This window comes from Patagioenas fasciata, chromosome 2 (genome assembly GCF_037038585.1).
Source record: "Patagioenas fasciata isolate bPatFas1 chromosome 2, bPatFas1.hap1, whole genome shotgun sequence".
In the NCBI taxonomy this organism is placed as follows: Eukaryota; Metazoa; Chordata; class Aves; order Columbiformes; family Columbidae; genus Patagioenas; species Patagioenas fasciata.
The window spans coordinates 3,624,841-3,637,776 of record NC_092521.1 but is presented as its reverse complement, the minus strand read 5'-3'; the positions used below and the strand labels follow the sequence as shown (position 1 = coordinate 3,637,776).

Sequence of the window (12,936 nt, the reverse complement as noted above, 5' to 3'; positions counted from 1 at the left end):
AGAGAAGGGGATGGAGGTGTCCTGGGGAGTCCCTCGGGGGAAGACTGGGGTGCTCCTCACCCTCTTTGAGGAAGGGGCACAGAGATGGAAACTGTGATTTTTACCTCTGCCCTTTGGGGCAGGTCTGTGCCCCTCCACTGGTGGGGGAAATGGGGGCAGCAGCTCCAAACAGAGAGGTTTTTCAGTGAAAGGGGCTGATTTCCTCCTGGTGGAGTAGAAAGGGTTAAAGGCAAGGGGCAGGTCTTGAAGTCTGGTAGGATGCTCAACTCCCCCTGCTCTCCCCCTTCCTTTTTCCAGCCTCATCCCTTCTCTCTCCATCCCCTTCCCACACCCCTCTCAGCAGGTTCCCCATTAAGGGGGGACCTTCCCCAAGCTGTAAAGCCAGATCCAGCAGCTTTACCCAAAAGCTGCCGGGACGCAGCATGTACCTTCTACCCCAGCCCATGTCCTTCTCCTCCATCTGCTCAAACTCTCCCTTCCCCCCCACCTCACTGCAACCCTCAGGATGTTGCACTGATGCGATACCTCTTCACCCCCCCATACATGTGGGTTGATGGAGAGAGGAGTTGGGGGGGATGCTGGAAAAGAGGTAAAAAATAAATAAAGAAATTAGAAAGGGTTAATGGCTGTGGCTGTCTCCTGCCTCAACAAACCGTGTGCTGGGGTGCAAAGCCACCAAACCGGGGTGTGGGGTAAACTGCAGCCCCGCTCAGCCTGCTGCGCTATGGGGTGTGGGGAGCTGTTGCCCTGGGGTTTCCCACCACCTTGTCCCATCTCCTGTTTCCCACCCCCAGGCTGTCAGGTCCATGGGGGGGACAGCGAGGGAGCCCCAGCAGCCCCTTCTCCCTCCCGGCACTGTGCTGACCCTCCCTGTTTTTTTTGGTGTTGTTTTGTTTTTTGGAAGGGGGGGGGGAAGAGCAGAGCCCCTGCCATCCCCCCACCCTCCAGCATCCCAGCTCCCTCTTCACCTCCTGGCTCCCCGTTTAGGGCTAAGCCATCCTGGGGATGCTGTGCTGCCCGTCCGCCAACGCACCCGGCTCTCGCTGGCTCCTCTGTCCATCCATCCATCCATCCATCCATCCATCCATCCATCCATCCATCCTCTCCTCCTATAGGCTAGGGGAGCATGCCCGATACGATACCGTGGCAGATAGGGTCCTTGCCTATAGCTGCCTGTTTTACAAAAGCTCCGATCTGTGCGTGTGCATGTGTATGTGTGTGTGCATTTTATCCCTCCCTCCTATTCCTCCCTCCCTCCCTCCCTCTCTCTCTCTCTCTCACTCTAATGTGTGATCTGGAAAGCTTATAAAAGCCTGATGTAATCCTTAATGCAGCCCCTGGCTACAAAGACTGGATCTAGTTTCACAGAGAGAGATTCAGAAGCCGAATTTTAAAAAAAAAAGAAAAAAAAAAAAGTGGGGGGAGAAGACGGAGAAAGAAAGAAAAGCAGACGAGTGGATTTTAAACAAACATATCTTTCTGAAGAAGACCATTCTCGCTCTTCGCTGCTGGGAAAGCTACTCTGAACCCTGCTGTAGATTTTTTTAAAGGAGAAGACTTGATCGTCTGCTTGGATCTAATGATTTACTGGCTTTTAACGGCGTTTTTCCCCTCTCCTAAGGATTCCTCAAAAAACGGCTTAATTATTTTCAGCGTTTCTCTTCCACCACCTGCCTGTCTGCAGAGACACCAAAGGTTCTCCCTTCCTCTCCCTCCCCACCCCCATTTCTTTTAGGATTTTTTTTCCTCTTTTCCATTTAATATATACATATATATATATATATATAAGTGTCTATGTATATATATATGTAGAGGCAAGAGTGGAGGGAGTGGAGGGAGAGAGAGCTCTACCATCCTTTTGGACTTCACGCGCTGCCCAATGTTGGGCTGGTTACCCCTGGATATGTTGCTGGTTTCCATTTGGAATTTGACAAAGGGAAGAAGGAGGATATAAAACCTGGGGAGCTTGGCAAGGTAAGGGTCTCCCGGCCACCCTTCCTTCTTCCTCGGAGGGGAGGGAGAGGGGGGACACGACTTTTCCTGGCTGCGCTTTGCCTGGAGTGCAGGGGGGTAGTCTCTCCATCCCTAAGGGAGACAGGGACGGGGACAGCGGTGGGGACCTGCTCCTCTGCTTTTTGCCCCCAGAAACAGCACCCAGAGGTTGTTTTCACCCCCTCTCCTCTGCAATTTAGACTGATGGAGCATAATCGCTCCCTGCTATGGGAAGTTTTAACTTTCGTGCATGCGGGTCCTGTGGGCAAACATCAAGCGGCAGTGGAAAATATTGATGTCTGCAGGAATCAGAGGGGGGAAATGCATTTGTGTCCTGGGGAAAAGAGTTAAGGTTTGGGTTGTTCCTGGAGAAAGAAAGCAGCCAGGCGAGGGAACAGGAGCGGGGGATCGCGGTGGGAAGAGCTGCAGAGCCAACCCGGGGCTGAACTGCAAAGTGCCGCGAAGCAGCGGTTGCATTCGCGGGCAGCCTCGGGGTCCGGGACTCTTCAACCTGCAATGTTGGCAAACAAAGTCTCGGAGGGATAAACAGCTGCCTGCCCCAGGCATGAATCTGCCTCCATCCCAGCTCCTTGCCTTCCTCTTTTCCCTCGGAGAGTTATTTTTTTTGGGGGGGTCTTTCCTTGCTTTGCTGCTCACAGGGCTGGAGGCAATGGCTGGGGAGGCGATGAGCTCCAAATGTGGCCTCCCCAATGCCGATTATCACTACTTTGCTCCACATCATTGGAGAAAATTAGCCTTTAGCCTATGTAGAGATCAGACTACAGCACAGACACACACACACTGCTCCTGGAGCTGGGCTCCTGGGGGATGCTGGCACCCAGGCACAGCTTAGCCTTTCTTTGGTGGGGGGGAGTTGGAAGGAGAAGGAGTCTCCATCAGGGATGCGTAATTACAATGCATCTTGTTCTGAATCACCCTGTGTGGGAATGAATCGCAGAATTTGTCTCTCCCTCTTCCCCCACCGCCCCCTTCCCTTTCACGGCCTGACATTCGCTGATGGAGGGTGGCTGTTGATGCATCTTCAGACTTTCGCAGAGAGGTATTTCAGCCATGGCTCTGCCAAGGCTAGAAGGAAAAGCGGGGTGGAAAGGAGCAGGTAGGGGTTTCAAAGGGACTTTTCAGCCTGGCTGTGCCCTGATCCTGGCTGAGAGAAGGCACCAGCCCCCTGCAATTGAAGGCACAGGTTGCAGATCAGCTGTGTGAGGTACCTTTGGTTGTGACTCACACTCATGTCCCTGATCCTGCCCTGGCCAAGGGAACAACCCATGTGAATCAGTTTTACAGAGAGGAGGTGATGGGGAGAGGAGTATTGAGGCAAGGTCAAAGGGATGGAGGATAAAATGACACCCACCCCTCAATCCCTGACTACCCCATCCTTTTGGTACTGGGCTTTCCAGGGCTCAGGCTCAATCCAGCTCTGGGTCTGGCGAGCACCAGGGCCAGCTGACAGCTGATGACTGAGGGAGGAGGAGGAGGGGAATGGGGGGTGAGGAAGAACGAAGCTACTTTGACAGATGCCAAAACCTGCGCGGCAGAGCGAAAATCACAGCGCCTTGAAAGCCAGCGTTCCCTGGGAGGGAGCCAGGAGATGGTCAGGGTGCAGGATGCACCTTCCCAGCCCCTTTACCTGTTGATTAACTATGGGTTTGCTCTTGCCTGGCCATGTAAAACCTAAGGGAAGCCAGAAGGGATAAGCCCTGGGTTACTCCATGGAGTTGACTGGCGACCTCCGCCGTGTAGCAAGGGAGGACTGTGTATTAATGATGATGACTCTGCTTTGGCTGGTGCTGAAATATCTGTATTATCTATTATCAGCTGGGAGATGAGGCTGGAGGCTTCGCAGAGCTGGGATCTCATCCAAAGCCCGGGCTGCTAAAGGAAACAAACAACTCCCCGTGCATATTAAGTGGGTCCCTAATTAATTAATGACTCATTGACCTGGGTCCTGTAGTTGCTACTGTACCCAAGACCCCACTAAGGAAGGGGTGGAGGGGATAGTTGCAGGGCAGAGTGGCAGAGGTTTTTACCCTCAAAGGGTGCTGAGGAATTGCACCAGATCTCAGCCAAGCCGCACTGCCAGGGGACATGGTGGCCATGGGGTTGAGCCAGGCAGGGGCTGGGGGACAGGCAGGGGTTGGGGGACAGGTAGGACATCCTGCCTGGTGTGTCTCACATGCAGCAGAGGGGCATGAGGAGTGCGGGATGCTGAGAAGGGGGTAACCAGAGAACCCCCACACTCCACTTCGCACGTTGTAGAGGGATCAGGGTGCAGCATCGCATCTACTGCGGAGGGTGAAGGGGAAGGCCAGAGCAACAGAACAGGGGAAAGGCAGGGATAGGGCACGAGCAGGGTGACTGACCCTTTCCATGGCACTTGGGGTGGTGTTGCAGAGCACTGGGTGAAGGGATAGGGGTTTGGAGCCCTCCATAATTGATCAGCAAAGATGAGCAGGCTCAGGGAAGGATTGGCTGCAAAGTGGGGTGGTTTCCATTAATGACTAATCTGTACCCCTGTTCCCTCTACATGGGGGAAACTGAGGCAGAGGAGGTGTGTCAGTCCCCATAGCCTGGCTGCAAAGTCTGTGTGTTTGTATGGGGAGACTCCTGAATCTCAGTTGCATCCCAAAGGGGTAGCCAAAGGCAGCATCTGGGGTGGGGGGAGCACCCCCCATCGCGCTGCTCTGCCACCCCAGGGAGAGCTGCAATTGCCCTCCACTCTGCAGGCACATAGAGGTGGTCTGGGACACACACACAGCCCTTCTCTCCCTTCCACTAACCCCCTGCTCACCCCACTTTTGCAAGCACCCTAAACTTAGCAACACCCTGTCGGCACCCACACTCTTTCTTTCCCATAACATCGGGGCCATCCCCGCTGCAAACCCGGATTGTAGAGGCTGGGAAAAGGTGTGGGGGGGCATCGCCACATAGTGTCAGGACCCCCCCTCCCCAAACTCTCCAGCCCAGGATGCTTTGGGTAGAAGCGGGGAGGGGGGGAAGCGGTCGGGGGCGGCCGGGGCTTGCGGCGAGCGGCGGGGAGGTGGCGCTCGCAGCCCGGTTATCGCCGCCCGCCGCCCCCGGAGCGATCGGCTCCTCGGTATGGACCTGCGGAGCGATACCTCCCTTATCCCCCCCACTAAAAAACCACAACCCACACTTCTGGGGCTCGCACTAAGAGCCTCCCCGCACCCCGCATCCGAAACACGGGGCCCCACGGGGTTTATTCCCCACTCTGCGAGCATCACCTTCCCACGGGCTTTTTGCCCCCGCCCCGCCCCCCCCCCTTTTTTTTTTAACCATACTCATGATTTATCCTCCCGCTTTCCTCCGAATTCAGCATCTCTGTGCAAGCAAATGTTGTTTAGACAGCCCTGCGCTCTTCCCTAGGAGTACCAGCAGCATGTGCAGCTCTGCTTGCCCCCATGCCCAGGAGAGGGGCAGCAGTCCCCAGACCCACGGGCTTGCCCCGTGGGCTGCGTACAAGCTCTTGCACCCTACAAGTGGACAATAGGGTGTTCAAGCACTCTGCTTCTGGGAGTCAGCCCAAGGTATCATCCAACAGGGATCGTGCCCTTTCATTGCTCCTGGCAGGGGGGGGAAACGATGGAGGGGCTTCCTGTGGTGCTTGTGTGGCTGTAGGTGGCTTTTCTTTCCCTTGTTTTTTGTGAGGGAGAGGTGGGAAACAGAGTGATCATAGATCCAAATTCACCTTCTCCCGTAGCTCAAGTGTAGCACGCAGGAAATCCCCTGCCATCAATACCTGTTGCTGGGTATCAGCTTGGCTCATTAATTAGCTCCAGGAAACCTGCACTGGTAAACAAACGAGTCAAGGTTTTTTTTTCTCTGGGCCTGATCCTGGGCTTGCAGCATGCTGGTTGCCACCTTTCGAGGATAGGTGCAAAGAGAGAGGAGTATTTTCTTCAAGATGGATGACAGGCTGTCTCTGTAACTAGCTTGCCTCCTCCCCTTGGAGAAAATTCACATCCCCAAACGAGCCTTCAATGGGAAGGGAGCTGGCACCTGGCCTGGAGGTTTGCAGGAGATTGTCTTTCTCGGTGTCGCAGCAGATATGGGAACGGTTCGATGTGGCTGCAGGCAAAGCACAGGGGTCCTTGGTGCATCCCAGGGCTTGCCCTGCATAGGATGATCCCCTGTTCTCCTCGTGGCTTCTTCCCCAAATTTCTTGGGCTCTCTGTTTACTTGCAGTTTGCAGAAGGTACTGGGATGAAAGAGGGCAGGAGGGGGCTGTTGGGGTAAAACTGGACTGAGGTGTAGGTAACTTGCTGATGGAAGTTGATGACCATCCATATATTTGGGTGAGGGCGGGATTTGGGGCTCTGAAGCATGGGAAGAAAGGAACTGGGACACAGTTCTCTCAGCCAAGGTGGGGACAGGGATCTCTTTTTTTTGCACCTCAGTTGCTTTGCACCACGTCTCTGCCAAGGAAAAGAGTATTTCACTGTCCCATCTGCACTGGAGAGACAGGAGTCTCTGTTGATTTGAAATGCACACTTTTTCTTTAGATTCATGTGTGGCCCCTCAGGTCCCAAATCACAAGGCACCAGCCCTCTAAGTCCTCATCACTGTGATAGGGAGCTGTGGCAACCCTCATTCCTCCAAGTCAGGACCATCAAAGATGTCATCTTGGTCTTTAGCATCCTCCAGCATCCTGGTATAGGAGGTCCCATCTGCCTTATAACCCTTCTTAATTCTCCTGCTACCCAAAAGACACCATCCCATCTCCAACACAATACTGGTGGCATTTTATTAGAGCATAAGAAACCACCAACTGGAAGCCAAACTTCTCTTTTGGAGTGCCATCTGGTAGGCCGGTCCATGTAGAGATCATACATCCCTTTGTTTTACGTACACTCCATCAGATAGATGGCTCTTTAATATGGTTTGCAGCATGCTGAGGCTACAAAACCACAACAGCACGTTACAAAAAGAAAAACGAAAATGAGCAGTAAATGCAGGCCCTTCAGAACGTCCATTCGTCATCGCATCTTGGGCTTAGAAATTCCTCGCGGTGCCTCTTAGAGCAAGGGTTTTGTATTAGTTTGATTATGCTGAGATAATCTGTCATGTCGTTCCAGGAGGCTCTCAGGGAAGAAAAAAAATAGAAAAAAGGAAAAGAAAGATACTATTTCAAATCAGAAAGCTGCTTGATTGGTGAGTCTGTCTCGCAAAGACACACATCACTGCCCCCTTTATGAAAATTTAAATTGGTTACCTCTGTCGTAGAAAATGAGAGAAGATTTGCTGATTTTAATTCGTTGGAGCAAATCACCCCTACCAACGTTATCAAAATTAAACTAGGGATGATTTCCTACTTTCCTTTTCCTACTCCCTCTGCATTTTTTCTGAAATATCCCTTTTTAAAACACTGACCAGATGATTATTAAAGAGCTGTTGAAACTGCAAGTTCTGCTGTGTTTGCTGTCTTGCCTTATCCATGGGACACAGGGGGATGAGGTAAAGCAAATGGTATCTGAAGGAAGAATGAACAGAGACCTTGTAAAGTAATCTAGACTTTCTACCAGTTTTGAATATATTGGGGTAAAAATTTAAAAAGATGGCTGTAAACTTGTGTGGTGCGCTCTACATTAGCCTGAAGAGTATGTGTGAAGTACATGTGAGCATTATAGTTTTTAGGGACGTGGTTTACTCCAGGTAGAGCTGCTGTTTGCTGACTTGATTTGGCCCAAAAGGAGGATGGAGGGATGCTGCATATATTTGAGACACCATTTTGTGCATGCCATATGCATGCAGCAGTATATATTATTGCCAAGCTCTTTTTCTGAACATCTAGTTTTGGTCAGAGATGGGTCTTGTTATACCTCTTCTTATGATTTCAGCACTCCCACCTACATGCTCACCTCATCTCCTGGCTGTCACCAGGCTGACTTTGCCAGATGAAGATGTTTCCTCGATTTTTGAGCTCAGCTGACCTATAACAAAGTCCTTGCTGTCTGCAAAACAGCTCTTTTCTTTCTTCCCTCTGCCAGATATGAGGGCTATCCCTTCCTGGCAGACCCACCTATTCCATATTCATTGAGAGTTAGCATAGATTTCTCCCCTAAATACTTTCAGGATAGAGGTCATTATGATTTCCATGGTGGAATAGATCTGGATCTGGAACACTTTGTCTCCATCCCACCTGTGCTGCTGTCTTCTTGTGGATTTCTCAGCTGATCATTTAAGCCTACAGCTCCACAAACCACCAGAAGTTTGGTCTACCCACCATCAAACCCTGTGGCTTCATTTTAAAAGATACTGTACAACACTTCCTTTAGGATTATAAACTTAAGGGCACCAGCCATGAATTTTTCTTCTTGTGTTTTGACTGCAAATGCATGTCCGCCCTTAAATTTTCCTCCTGAGTCTTGTTTTCTTGCCTTTTCTCAATCCTTATTTTCTTGGTGCCTTTCTACAACTGAGGATCTGGAAATATGCAAGTCTCCTGTACCCACCTTGGGTTTCCTCTGGATAAAAGACCTGCTTCTTCAGGAGACTTTGTATAGCACTTCGTCCTGCAAAATGGTCCTTTATATAGTCCAGCACACTTTGATATGCAAGTAGATTAAGCTTGGGGTAAAAGTCAGGTTTATATGATATGTTGTTTAGCAGCAATCTAACAATGGCTATCTTCTAGAAACAAATATCTGCTGGTTCTTGCAAATGAAAGTCGATACACCTTCAGAAGAAAATTTGTCCCAAAGGGGTCTTTTGTATTGAAAGCTCTGTTGGTAGATTTATTCATTGCGCAGGTTCATTCCCTTAACAAGTCAGTTATTCATTGGCCATTGCTTGAGGGTGTGTGGAATTTATGGTCATAGTCCTGTAATCAGATATTTTGTTTTAGAGGGCTTTGCCACTGTGGAAGGTTTGAATAAATCAGTATGCAGCAAAAATTGATCTTCTCGCAATCCATTTCTGGACTCAGCTCCTGCTTTAAGAGTGTTTTCTCCCTTCTTGAATGATGTTACTGAAGCCTTTGCATGTTCGCGCTCCGATCAGTTCTACCAAACTTATGCATTAGTGCACGTGCACAGATGGACACACAGACACACTCTAAGGCACGTTTTCTGGGCAGGATTTTTGTTGCCATTTCCCAGACAAAACAAAACAAAAAAAAGCTTTTTTCTATCACCTGTGTCTTAAGCATCTGAAAGTTGGAAAGGACTGCTTGAAAAGACTTAAATGCCAGTAAAGAATGGGAAATCAGATTTTGAGTAGCTACATTGATGCCTTAAGTACTATAGAGCTTGGCCTGCTAATCTCCACTTCTCAGATGTTGTTCTACAATCTGATCAAGCCTATTGAGCTGAAACAAGGGTTAATTGCTAACAAAAATCTCCTCACTTTTGTGCATACAAAGAAAGGAGCAAGGGTGAGCACCTTGCTTTTTGGAGCTTAGTGCAAGCTTGTCATATGCAGACAACGGTGAGGAACTTTGGTTCTTGCACGTGGCCCAAGAATGTCTCTTTATGGAAGCAAAATAATAAATTTTTATGGCTGAAATCAGGGATGGGAGGAGAGAAAAATCTCTTTAACCTTCCAGCCTGTACAGCTGCTGCCTGTCCGGTCGTCAGTGATGTTAAATGTGTAAATGGCAGTGAACCTCTCCCCTGTGAGCAGGGCTGAATTGTCTTGGCACTTACACTTGGGATGCAGCTTGGCAGTGATATGGTTAGTCAATGGTCTGACATGCTGCCCTATTTGCAAGCGTTCCTTGAGGCACAGTATCTTTCTAGGGAAATGCTGATGGCTCTAGGGATGGGTTTTGATTTAGGAAGAGTGCATGACAAAGGACACTTAGTGCCTGGTCTGCTCTGATGAGCGCAGCCATCCTGAAAGAGAGTTAGACTTTGTGATAAGGACCATGTGGGTTGTGCCCATAGAGTCTGTGGGCAGACAAAGACATAGAATCATAGAATCATATGAACATTTTGTTTGGAGAAGACCATTAAGATCATTGAGTCCAACCATTAACCTAACACTGCCAAGTCCACCACTAAACCAAGTCCCTAAGAACCTCACCTATGCATCTTTTAAACCCCTTCAGGGATGGTGACTCCACTGCTTCCCTGGGTAGCCTGTTCCAATGCCTAACAACCCTTTCCATGAAGAATTTTTTCCTAATATCCAATCTAAACTTTTCCTAGTGCAATTTGAAGCCATTTTCTCTGTTTGTGGAAAACGACAACGGTGGATCTCTGAGCTTCCCACATCTCAATAGAGGCAGGAGATGTGACACAGCACTGCCCTTCCAATCACTCATCTTAGCACTTGCAGACCAGTCACGAGGTCAAGTGAGTGAATAAGTTAATAGTTAATGTACATTTACTGCATAATTTGAATGCTTAAAAAAATAATATGAACAATGTAAAATTTTGTCTGTTCTGTATGACTTGCTGGCCCCTGACAGCTTGGGGTTTTTAGATAACGTTAATAGGGATAGCAGTGCTGTGGGGACTTCCATAGTTTCCAGATGGAGATGATTCTGTTACCAACAGGAGAGATGGTGACAGTCAGCAATGCAGCAAGTCTGGGAGGGCAAGAGGGATCCCAGCAAAATGCCAGTTAGCTGTGGGATCTAGTTAAGTGGGATGCATGGAAATACCAAGGATGTTCCTTTACTGTGAGAGTTGTGATGATTGTAGATGTACCCAAGGCATCCCTCTGGAACTGGACAACTGCCTGTCTGTGAGCAGTGCCTGCAGGCATGCAAATGCGATTGGAAATGGAAATTTTGGTAGCCAGCCCCCAGAGGGTGTAATCTCAACCAAACCTGACCCTCTATCAAGACTGAGGAAGATCAGAGCTGAGTTAGAGAAGGTGATTTCCAGACATCCCTTCCAACCTCAAAAATCTTTGATTCTCTGAAGATGTGCTGCAGGTTTTGATGTCCCCACTGGACATAGATGGCCTTGGAAGCTGAGCTGTGTCCTGTATATGGTGAGCAGAAAGCCTGCAGGGTACTTAAAGGTTTCCTGGGAAAACCGCTGAAGGTTGTCTTGCAGGACAAACTCTGGGATAGGACTGTAGGATGGCACCCCTAGAGCTTGGTATCTCAGAAGGGAGAAAAGCTAATGGGGACTGAGGTCTATGGGGTGATATCTAAGGGTGCTGAGGTGTTTTGAGTGAGAAAAAAAACCTTTTTTTTTTTTTTTTACTGTGTGAAACAGCCTTATTACCCCTGAAGAAGCAGAACCTGTCATTGCCCTCTACTGGGGCAAAGCCCTGGATTGATGTCCTGTTGACTTTATTCCGCTTTCTAGACAAGGACCCTCTTGGTCAGGTCATACCCCTCAATGTCTCTGGAATTTTACACTGATTTTTGGCTGGGCTGTGGTCTGTAGCAACACTACAACATCTTTGATCAGAAATGTGAATAGACAATGCCTTAAGATGTGATACTTAGTTTGTTCTACCTCCCTCACTGGATCATAGAATCATAGAATGGTTTGGGTTGGAAGGGACCTTCAAAGCTCATCTAGTCCAAGCCCACTGCAATGAACAGGGACATTTTCACTGGACGTGTCACTGGTGATGCCTTGTTGTGAATCGCATCCTTTATTATCCCAGGAAAAGCTGAGCACTCAGGCTTGTTCTGCAGCTTATGGGAGTTTGGTGGGATGTGAGAAGAGTGGATTCTTCACCACAAGCTGCAATAGTTTCTCCATCCTTGTTCTGTGGGGCTGTTGTCTGGTGGCTCCCTCCTTTGTTTGGTCTGGCTTTTGACTTCTGATCAGTAGCAAAGATCTTCACAAAAGGACCTCTAAGACCATCCTAGAGTGTCTGTGAGGATAACACCTGAGCACCAACAGCATCGGGTACGATGTGGATGTAGCGCTGGGGATGAGGAAAATATCTGGTGAAGCTGGCTGTGATTCCTACCAGCTCCCAGCATGTTCAAGGACTATTTATTGAATCAGAGCTCACCTTAAAAGGTTCAGGGAGCTGAAACATCTTTATTTTTCCTCTCTTTAATAGGTCTCAAATGTATATACAGGGGAGCTCACCACAATGGTTCCTATTTCATGTGGTGAGGGGAATGTGGGACAAAGCAGTGATTTTTCTCACTTGCCTTCCCTCACAAAAAAGAGTGCTTGGGTCTAAATAGGACACAACTCTTCCCAGTGCTGAAGCTGGGTCACCAGACTCTGCTCATGTACAGGTGACAGTGATAGAAAAACTGGTGTTAAACACAGCTACCACGCACAACTAAATAACATCAGATGCTCCACACCAGACATGGCTGCCTTTCACCTGGACTGAAAACTCTTCCTGGTACTTTCTTGTACTCATAAATGCAGTTTATGAACCGCAAGGTGCACAGCACGCCATAGCGATGTGGTTATTAAAACCCCAGCCTCCCACCTCAAATTACAACCCAAACGCTGTGTTTGTTTCCCACTTAACACTGGCCCTCTGAGGTTTTCTTCTAGTGCTAAGCCCTTTTGAAGTTGCTGTTGATTACAGAGCAGACAGCATAATCTCCCTGTGGAAGTTATTTGTAGCTGGGGAGGAGGAGGAGGGGGGAAGGAAAGAAATCAATCACCCTAGTGCAAACGCCAGAAATGGGGTGGAGAATTAATGATGCTGCTCGGCCACACTTTCCACTCAGTGGCCCATCATGCCACTCAGATGTCCTTTTCTGAAAGTGTGGGTCTGATTGCTACAACTCCTCAGTCAGAAAAGGAAAAATTGGAAGCAGGGAGGAGGTTCAGCTGTGCAAATTGGCTTCTAGTCTGGAAGGTGACTTCGGTGGTGTAATTGTTCTGTCCAACCGCCAAGCCTTCATCAAATACTGGCAGCTGGGGCTCTGCCTATACCCTTATTTTCTCTGTTCTTGTGGCAACTTGCTTGGCTGTTCCCTGGGTCATCAGCAGGGCGAATCACTTAAAGTCACTGTGCTTT

General features: G+C 49.2%; 1 protein-coding gene across 7 annotated transcripts in view; it reads left to right on the top strand.

Moving 5' to 3' along the window:
* Nucleotides 1–1,167: 1,167 nt before the first annotated feature.
* Nucleotides 1,168–12,936, top strand: part of ADGRB1 (adhesion G protein-coupled receptor B1) — a 292,674-nt gene continuing 280,905 nt past the window's right edge. For 2 of the 7 annotated variants that reach the window (XM_065831582.2, XM_065831583.2), the window contains exon 1: nt 1,168–1,974. The gene's annotated coding sequence lies outside the window, so the exon portion shown is untranslated. Of the gene's footprint in view, nt 1,975–7,106; nt 7,183–12,936 lie in introns of all 7 variants that reach the window. The other 5 variants (XM_065831586.2, XM_065831580.2, XM_071803746.1 and 2 more) reach the window with 4 other exon arrangements.